The sequence below is a fragment of the Molossus molossus genome, unplaced genomic scaffold (genome assembly GCF_014108415.1).
Source record: "Molossus molossus isolate mMolMol1 unplaced genomic scaffold, mMolMol1.p scaffold_m16_p_2, whole genome shotgun sequence".
Taxonomy (NCBI): Eukaryota; Metazoa; Chordata; class Mammalia; order Chiroptera; family Molossidae; genus Molossus; species Molossus molossus.
Genome location: NW_023425355.1, coordinates 93,783,580 through 93,791,515, shown reverse-complemented (window position 1 = coordinate 93,791,515; position 7,936 = coordinate 93,783,580).

Here is a 7,936-nt window from a genome sequence, read left to right as displayed (position 1 = left end):
GTCTTTGACATTAAAAGTTTGTTGGTCCCTGACACAAAAGATCTTAACAATATTATCAAGTACCTTCATTAAATTGCTACATTTAGGACATTAAACATGAAACCTAAGTTTTAGATCTGTGTAGACCACAAACTCTTTTCAAGTACAAAGGTTATGTTCACCAGGATAAAACATTTGCTGGGCCAAAAACCCAATTCTCAGTGAATTCAATATTTTAGAGATTGAAAACAGAGTATGCATTCTGACGAGCCTTGTCTTGTTTCTGATTTTAGAGGAAAAGCTTTCAATCTTTTACTGTTGGGTATGATGCTAGCTGTGGGGTTTATCATATATGGCTGGCTTTTATTATATTGAGGTATGTTTCCACTATCCCCACTTTGTTGAGGGTTTTCATCATGAAAGGATGTTGTATTTTGTCAAATGCTTTGTCTGCATCTATGGAGATAATCTTATGATTTTTTTTGTCTTTCATTCTATTAATGTGGTTTATCACAGAGATTTGCATGTGTTGAAATATCTTTGTTCTCTGGCTGTAGGTCCCTCCCACCAGCGTAAGAGATTACAGCTGCCTGAACAGTAGAAAGTGTCAGAAAACAAGACAGGCAGTCAGTTTGAGCCCCAGGCTGGTACTCGGGTGACTGCTAAATGAAATGCTTCCTTAAGCCACAAGCTATTCTAGACACTGGTCACCCTGTAGCTTCCATACCTTCCGCACACACAAGACAGGTTTGCCTTTATTTTTCTGATTTCTTCAGGGAGACCTATTTATAGACATATAGACAGGTACAAATTAAAAAACATATAGTCACAGACTTTTACACAGCTCTTTCTCTCTGCAAACAGTGCAGATTCTCTCTCAGGGCAATACTTTGTTCCTCCTCTCTCTCCATCTCAGACACTCACCTCTCCAGGTACTTGCACTGGGGCCTCGCTCATTCCCCCTTTTTGCTACTCTGGTGTTTAGTAAGCAGCCCATTTCAGTGTTAAATAAGGGCTTTCAAGGGAAGGCAGAGAATGACAATCTACCTCATCTCTCCTCCTGACCTCAGGGAGATGACTTTCCCTTTGTCTTTACCTCAAGGACCCTTGACATGACTCTAGGGAAGAAAGCAGCAGCATAATAAATTGGAGAAACACTTTGGGGAAGGATGATGCAAGAAAAAGCCAAATGAAGGAGGAAGCTCTGGGAATGTCATTAAATGACATTAGATGATAGGTGAGTATAACAGGTGAAGTAGGGCCCACGTCCCAGGTGAATTCAATATTTCAGACAAGTGGTGATTTAGATTCTAAGTTAGGAGGTAAACAAAAAGCTCAAGTTAAGGAAAATCCACCCTCTGAAGACAGGGCATGAGTCACTCCAAAGGCCTTCCTGAAGCCCCTGTAACATTTCTACCACAGTGGGTTGACCAGCAGGTCTACCTGACAGTTACTATTGTCATAGTCATTAATATTTGCTACCAGTGCCCATGAACTTGGTTGCGTGAGTCAGTTGGTCAGTCTGATGAAAGTTGTTTGGGCTGTTACAGCTGTGATGCAGCTGGACTTCTGAACTGGCCCAGCTGAGGACCAAAACCTGGGGCATGATGACTAAACTGGGTTTCTTGCTGGGCACATGCTGTACTGCTGACCAGTTTTGCCCAGGCCTCCCCTTTCACCATGAGTCAAATTCCTTCAAGCATGGATGGCAATCATTCTATTTATTTGAGAAGACAGAAGTTAAGTTGATTCTTAAGGACTTCACTTAGAATTATAGAATACTAGGGCTAGAAGGAGCCATTAGGAATACGTCATCTGAGACTTCAGTTTCTTCTACCACGAGCTTTGCTAAATATCCCCACCATCTGTGACTGAAGATCTTCGTGACATTGATCTTTATCTTGGTTTTTGTTCTGTACCTTGGGCTGAAACAGAGTAAGTTCATTTAGTTCCAACCATCCCTTTCCATAACCAACAAGCTCTCCTACATCTCAGCGACTTTTCCCAGCCCTCATCCATCGCTGGCTTTGACTGAAACCCAGACATCTCCTGAGTATATCACTGGCCCACTGGGAAAAGAAGCTGCCCATGTCCTTCAGGGTGAGGAGATGAGGTTGGCATTCTTCTTGTATCCCATTGGTACTTCCAGGCATGACTCCCACCTCTTCTGTGAAAACTCCTGCTGCTTTGAGATAGGACAGTTTGGAGAGCCACCTAGTTGTGCCTCTCTCTCTCTCATATATTAAAATATAAACCTATATAAACAGATCTGCCAAAAGACTATCATAAAGGAAAACAAAGGATAGCCAGAATTCATGGTACCTGGTCCAAAAAGCTGAAAATCAAGAACTAAACTCATTGTAGCACACTCTAAAGACTAATCCAGCATCCATCTCTCTTTCCCTTGCCTACCTCCATATGAGAGCATGTAAAAGCTAATATTCAATTCCCAGCCTCCCCTGCAGCTGTGTTGATCATGTGACATGGATCTACCCAATTTTTAAAATATTTTCTCATAGCTAAGACACTATTTCTCTCCTTCCTTTTATAGCAAAAATTGAAAGAGCTATATCTGTGTGATGTTTCTGCTTCCTCTTGGTACAATTCTCTTGAACCTGATCCATTCATTAACATTTGAGATGCTTTCTTCTCACCTGTTTTTGGCCATTACCTCTTCTTGGTGTCATTTACTTTCATTATTAAGAACTGCCTCCAGCATCTCCTATAGTGCTGGATGCAGAGAATTCGGTGTCTTTCTCCCTCCATCTCTACCAGCACCACTGGCAAGCAACAACCTAGGTACATATGTGTTGTATAACAAAGCATCTGACTGGACTTTGCCTTAATATTGATAGGTAATCTCTAGTTTCTTGGATGTTCCTAAATATTTGGAGTGCCTTGTTATTCATGGTTGGCCTCTTGGACCACATCTGTTTATACTAAATGAGGTGAGTCATGATGGCCCCCTAAGATAGTTTTAGGAAGGGAGCTGACCATGCCAGGAAGACTAATTATGTTGTTACAGAGTTGGGGCTCTAAACCAGGTATTATCAGTGTGACCTCCAAGAAGGAAAGGGTGCCCGGAGATTGAATTCAATCACATAGTGAATGATTCAGTCCATCATGTCTACATAATGAAGCCTCAGTAAAACACTATGGACACTGAAGCTTGGGAGAGCTTCCCTGGTTAATGATATACATTGAAATGCTGGAAGAGTGACACATCCTGAGGACATGGAAGCTTTGTGTTTTAAACTTTCCTAGATCTGACATCTCTTCATTGACATCCTCATTTTCAGCTTTTATAATAAAATTGTAACAGTGAGTATAGTGTTTTCCTGAGTCCTGTAAGATATTCTAGTGTATTATTAAATCTGATGGAGTAGTGGAAAACCCCAATTTTTTAGCGATTGGTCAGAACAGTGGGTGGTCTGAGAATCCCAGAGAGTACAACTGTTGTCTGAAGTGAGGAGAATCTTGTGGAGGACTGTGGTCTCAACGTGTGACATTTGACCTCATTCCAGGTAGTTAGCATCAGAGTTGTGTTGTAGTAAGTACATTGGTCCCAAGCCCTAATATTTTTCTTAGACGGGCTGTCCGAAGGTCTAGGCTGGCCAGAGGGAAGTTAGCTAGTTCACTTGGCTCTCCCACCTAAGCCATGTTTTTCAAAATCACTTTTATCACAAATAAAGATAATATTTAGACTGAAACACATGTCCAACGTTGCAGACAGTAAACTAGACCTATTTGAAGGTGGTGAGAAAAGAACAATCAGCAGGCATGAGTGGATGGTGTCAGTGAATTAACTCCTTAGAGAGCAAATGATTCAGATTGTTCAAATTGAAAAGCCACATATTTTTTCAGGGGAAAGCAAAGGATACAGAAATTATGCATATTCATTCCAGAGTAACAGATAAACATGATTAAGGAGAGCAGGCCAGATGATTCTCTGAGTAATAAGCAGGAAAAAGCAGGACGAGGGAGGCTGAGAGATGTTCTTCTGTGAGAGATATATGAAACTTAAAGTATCACAATCAATCTAAGATAATCTTAGATTATCTTAGAAATGAGTTATCTGTTTTGGTTTCTTCTGTGGGAGCTACAAAGGTGGAGCCTTGAACAGGGTTTGTAATTTTTAGTTTTAGGTTTAACAAATAGTTTTTAATCATCATCACTGAAAAAAACCCCACAACTCAGTACCAAACTGGATTCCCATGGGTAGTAGAAAGTAAGCATGGATAGTGTGGTCAGATACATGAAGGAAATGCTAAAGAACATACTGAACAATAGTCTAGTTTTGGCTTCTGCTAATGTTCACATGGCAAAAAGATCATGAATTAACCAGACACACCTAACTGTCTGAAAAAAGGGCAGACCTGAAAGTCAGTTGGACATCTAGGTGGCTCTGACTTCCATCTCCACAAATAATGCTGTGATGAGCATCCTCATACATACTCCATAAGGGAGTAGGTGAAAATGTTCCAAGAGCAGAATTGATGGGTTTAAGGCATGGGCATACTTTATTTGATTCAGCTGTGTCAGGTGCTCTCTGTTATGATGGTGCCCATTGACATTCCCACTATATCCTTGGGAACTTTGGGGGTTACCTATTCTGTAACTATACCTTTCATATCCTTCACCCACTTAAAAACCTTGGGATTCCTGTTATCTTCTCAATGACCAGGAAGATATTTTATTTATTTATTTATTTTAATTTTAATTTTATGTTTGTTACAGATGTTTCTCCTTTTTTACCCCATTGGCACCCTCCTCCCCATCCACCCTGCCCCGTCCCCAGCTTTATTATTCATGTCCATTGGTTATGCACACATGCATATAAGTTCTGTGGTTTATCTCTTCCCTCCCACACCACCCCCTCTTCTGAGGGTTGTTAGTCTGTACCCTACTTCCACGTCTCTGGGTCTACCGTATTCCTCAGACTGCTATGTTCATTATATTCCATATATAAGTAAGATCATGTGGTATTTGTCTTTTTCTGCTTGGCTTGTTTCACTTAGGATAATACTTTCTAGGTCCCTCCATGTTGCCTCAAAGGATAAGAGATCTTTCGTTCTTACAGCTTCATAGTACTCCATTGTGTGTATGTAATACAGCTTTTTTATCCATTCGTTTACTGATGGACACTAGGGCTGTTTCCAGATCTTAGCTACTGTAAATAGTGCTGCTACAAACATGGGGGTACATATATTCTTTCTGATTGGTGTTTCAGGCTTCTTAGGGTATATTCCTAGAAGTAGGATCACTGGGTCAAATGGAAGTTCAATTTTTAATTTTTTGAGGTAACACCATATTGTTTTCCATAGTGGCTGCACCAGTCTGCATTCCCACCAGCAGTGTACTAGAGTCCCCTTTTCTCCACACCCTCGCCAACACTTGTTGTTTGATGATTTGTTGATGGCGGCCATTCTGACCAGTGTGAGGTGATATATCATTGTTGTTTGAATTTGCATCTCTCTGATGATTAGTGGTGTTGAGCATTTCTTCATATGTCTCTTGGCCATTTGTATATCCTGTTTGGAGAGGTGTCTATTCAGCTCCTCTGCCCATTTTTTAATTGGGTTCTTTGTCTTCCTTTTGTTGAGTTGTATGTGTACTCTCTATATATTGGAAATTAACCCCTTATCTGATGTATCATTGGCAATGATGTTCCATTTTGATGATTGTTTCTTTTGCTGTGAAGAAGCTTTTTAGTTTGATGTAGTCCCATGAGTTCATTTTTCTCTTGTTTCTTTTGCATTAGGTGATGTATCACTAAAAATTCTGCTGCGTATGATGTCCAAAATTTTGATGCCTGCATTTCCTTCTAGAATTTTTATGGATTTACGAGTCACATTTAAGTCTTTTATCCATTTGAGTTTATTTTTTTGTATGGTGTAAGTTGATGGTTTAGTTTAATTTTTTTTTTTTTTTTGCATGTAGCTGTCCAACTTTCCCAACACCATTTATTAAAGAGGCTGTCTTTACTCCACTGTATGCTCTTGCCACCTTTGTCAAATATTAATTGAGCATATTGCCTTGGGTCCATTTCTGGGTTTTCAGTTCTGTTCCACTGGTCTATATGCCTGTTCTTGTGCCAGTACCAGGCTGTTTTGATTACAGTCGCCCTGATATCTGGTATTGTGATCTCACCTACTTTGTCCTTCCTTTTCAAAATTGCTGTGGCTGTTCGGGGACTTTTTTGGTTTCATATGAAATTTTGAAGTATTTGTTCTAATTCTGTGAAATATGCCGTTGGTATATTGATGGGGAGTGCATTGAATCTATAGATTATTTGGGTAGTATGGACATTTTAATGATGTTAATTCTTCCAATCCATAAACAAGGTATGTGCTTCCACTTTTTTATATCTTCTTCTATTTCTTTTTTCAATGTCCTGTAGTTTTCTGCAAATAGGTCTTTTACTTTTTTGGTTAAATTTATTCCTAGCTATCATAATATTTTTGCTGCTATGGTAAATGGGATTGTTTTCTCAGTCTCTCTTTCTGTGAGTTCATCATTGGTGTATACAAATGCCGTTGATTTCTTCACGTTAATTTTGTATCCTGCTACTTTGCCAAATGCATTTATTATGTCTAGTAGATTTTTGATGGAGTCTTTAGGGTTTTCTATGTTTAGTATCATGTCATCTGCGAATAATGACAGTTTCACTTCCTCCTTTCCAATTTGGATCCTTTTATTATTATTTTTCCTGTCTGATTGCTGTGGCTAAGACTTCCAGTACTATGTTAAATAAGAGTGGCGAAAGAAGGCATCCTTGTCTTGTTTCTGTTCTTAAGGGAAATGATTTTAGTTTCTGCGCATTGAGTATGATGTTGGCTGTAGGTCTTTCATATATGGCCTATATTATGTCTAGATATGATCCCTCTATTCCCACATTGCTGAGCATTTTTATCAGAAATGGATGCTGGATTTTGTCGAATGCTTTTTCAACATCTATTGATATGATCATGTGGTTTTTATTCTTGATTTTGTTTATGTGGTGTATCACATATATCGATTTGCGAATATTGTACCAACCTTACATCCCTGGGATACATCCCACTTCGTCATGGTGAAAAAAAAAATTTTTTTGATGTATTGCTGGATCTGATTTGCTAGTATTTTGTTCAGGATTTTGGCATCTATGTTCATCAGGGATATTGGCCTGTAGTTTTCTTTCTTTGTAATGTATTTTTATGGTTTTGGAATTAGAATTATGGTGGCTTCATAAAACGAGTTTGGAAGTCTTCCTTCTTCTTGGATTTTTAAAAATAGTTTGAGGAGAATGGGTATTACTTCTTCTTTGAATGTTTAATAAACTCCCCCGTGAAGCCATCCGGGTCTGGGCTTTTGTTTGCTGGGAGACTCTTCATTATATCTTCAATTTCCTTTGTTGTTATTGGTCTGTTCAAGTTTTCTATCTCTTCCTGGTCCAGTTTTGGGAGACTGTGTGGTTCTAGAAATTTGTCCATTTCGCTTAGATTGTCGAATTTGTTGCCATATAGTTGTTCATGGTAGCTGTTAACAATATTTCGTATTTCTGTGGTGTCGGTTGTTACTTCTCATCTTTCATTTCTGAGTTTGTGTATTTGGGTTCTCTCTCTTTGTTTCTTGGTGAGTCTAGCTAAGAGTCCACCAATCTTGTTTATCTTTTCGAAAAACCAGCTCTTTGTTTCCTTGATCCTTTAAATTGTTTTTTTTTTTTTTTTTTTGTCTCTATGTCATTTATTTCTGCTCTGATCTTTACTATTTCCTTCCTTCTACTTGTTCTGGGGTTTTATTTTTGTTTGCTTTTTAATTCTTTACTTTGTGAGGTTAGACAGTCAATTAGAAATTTTTCTTGTTTCTTGAGGTAGGCCTGTAGTGCTATGAACTTCCCTCTCAAAACTCCTTCGGTGCATCCCATAGATTTTGTGTTGTTGTGTGTTCATTTTCATTGGTTTCCAGGAAGTTTTTA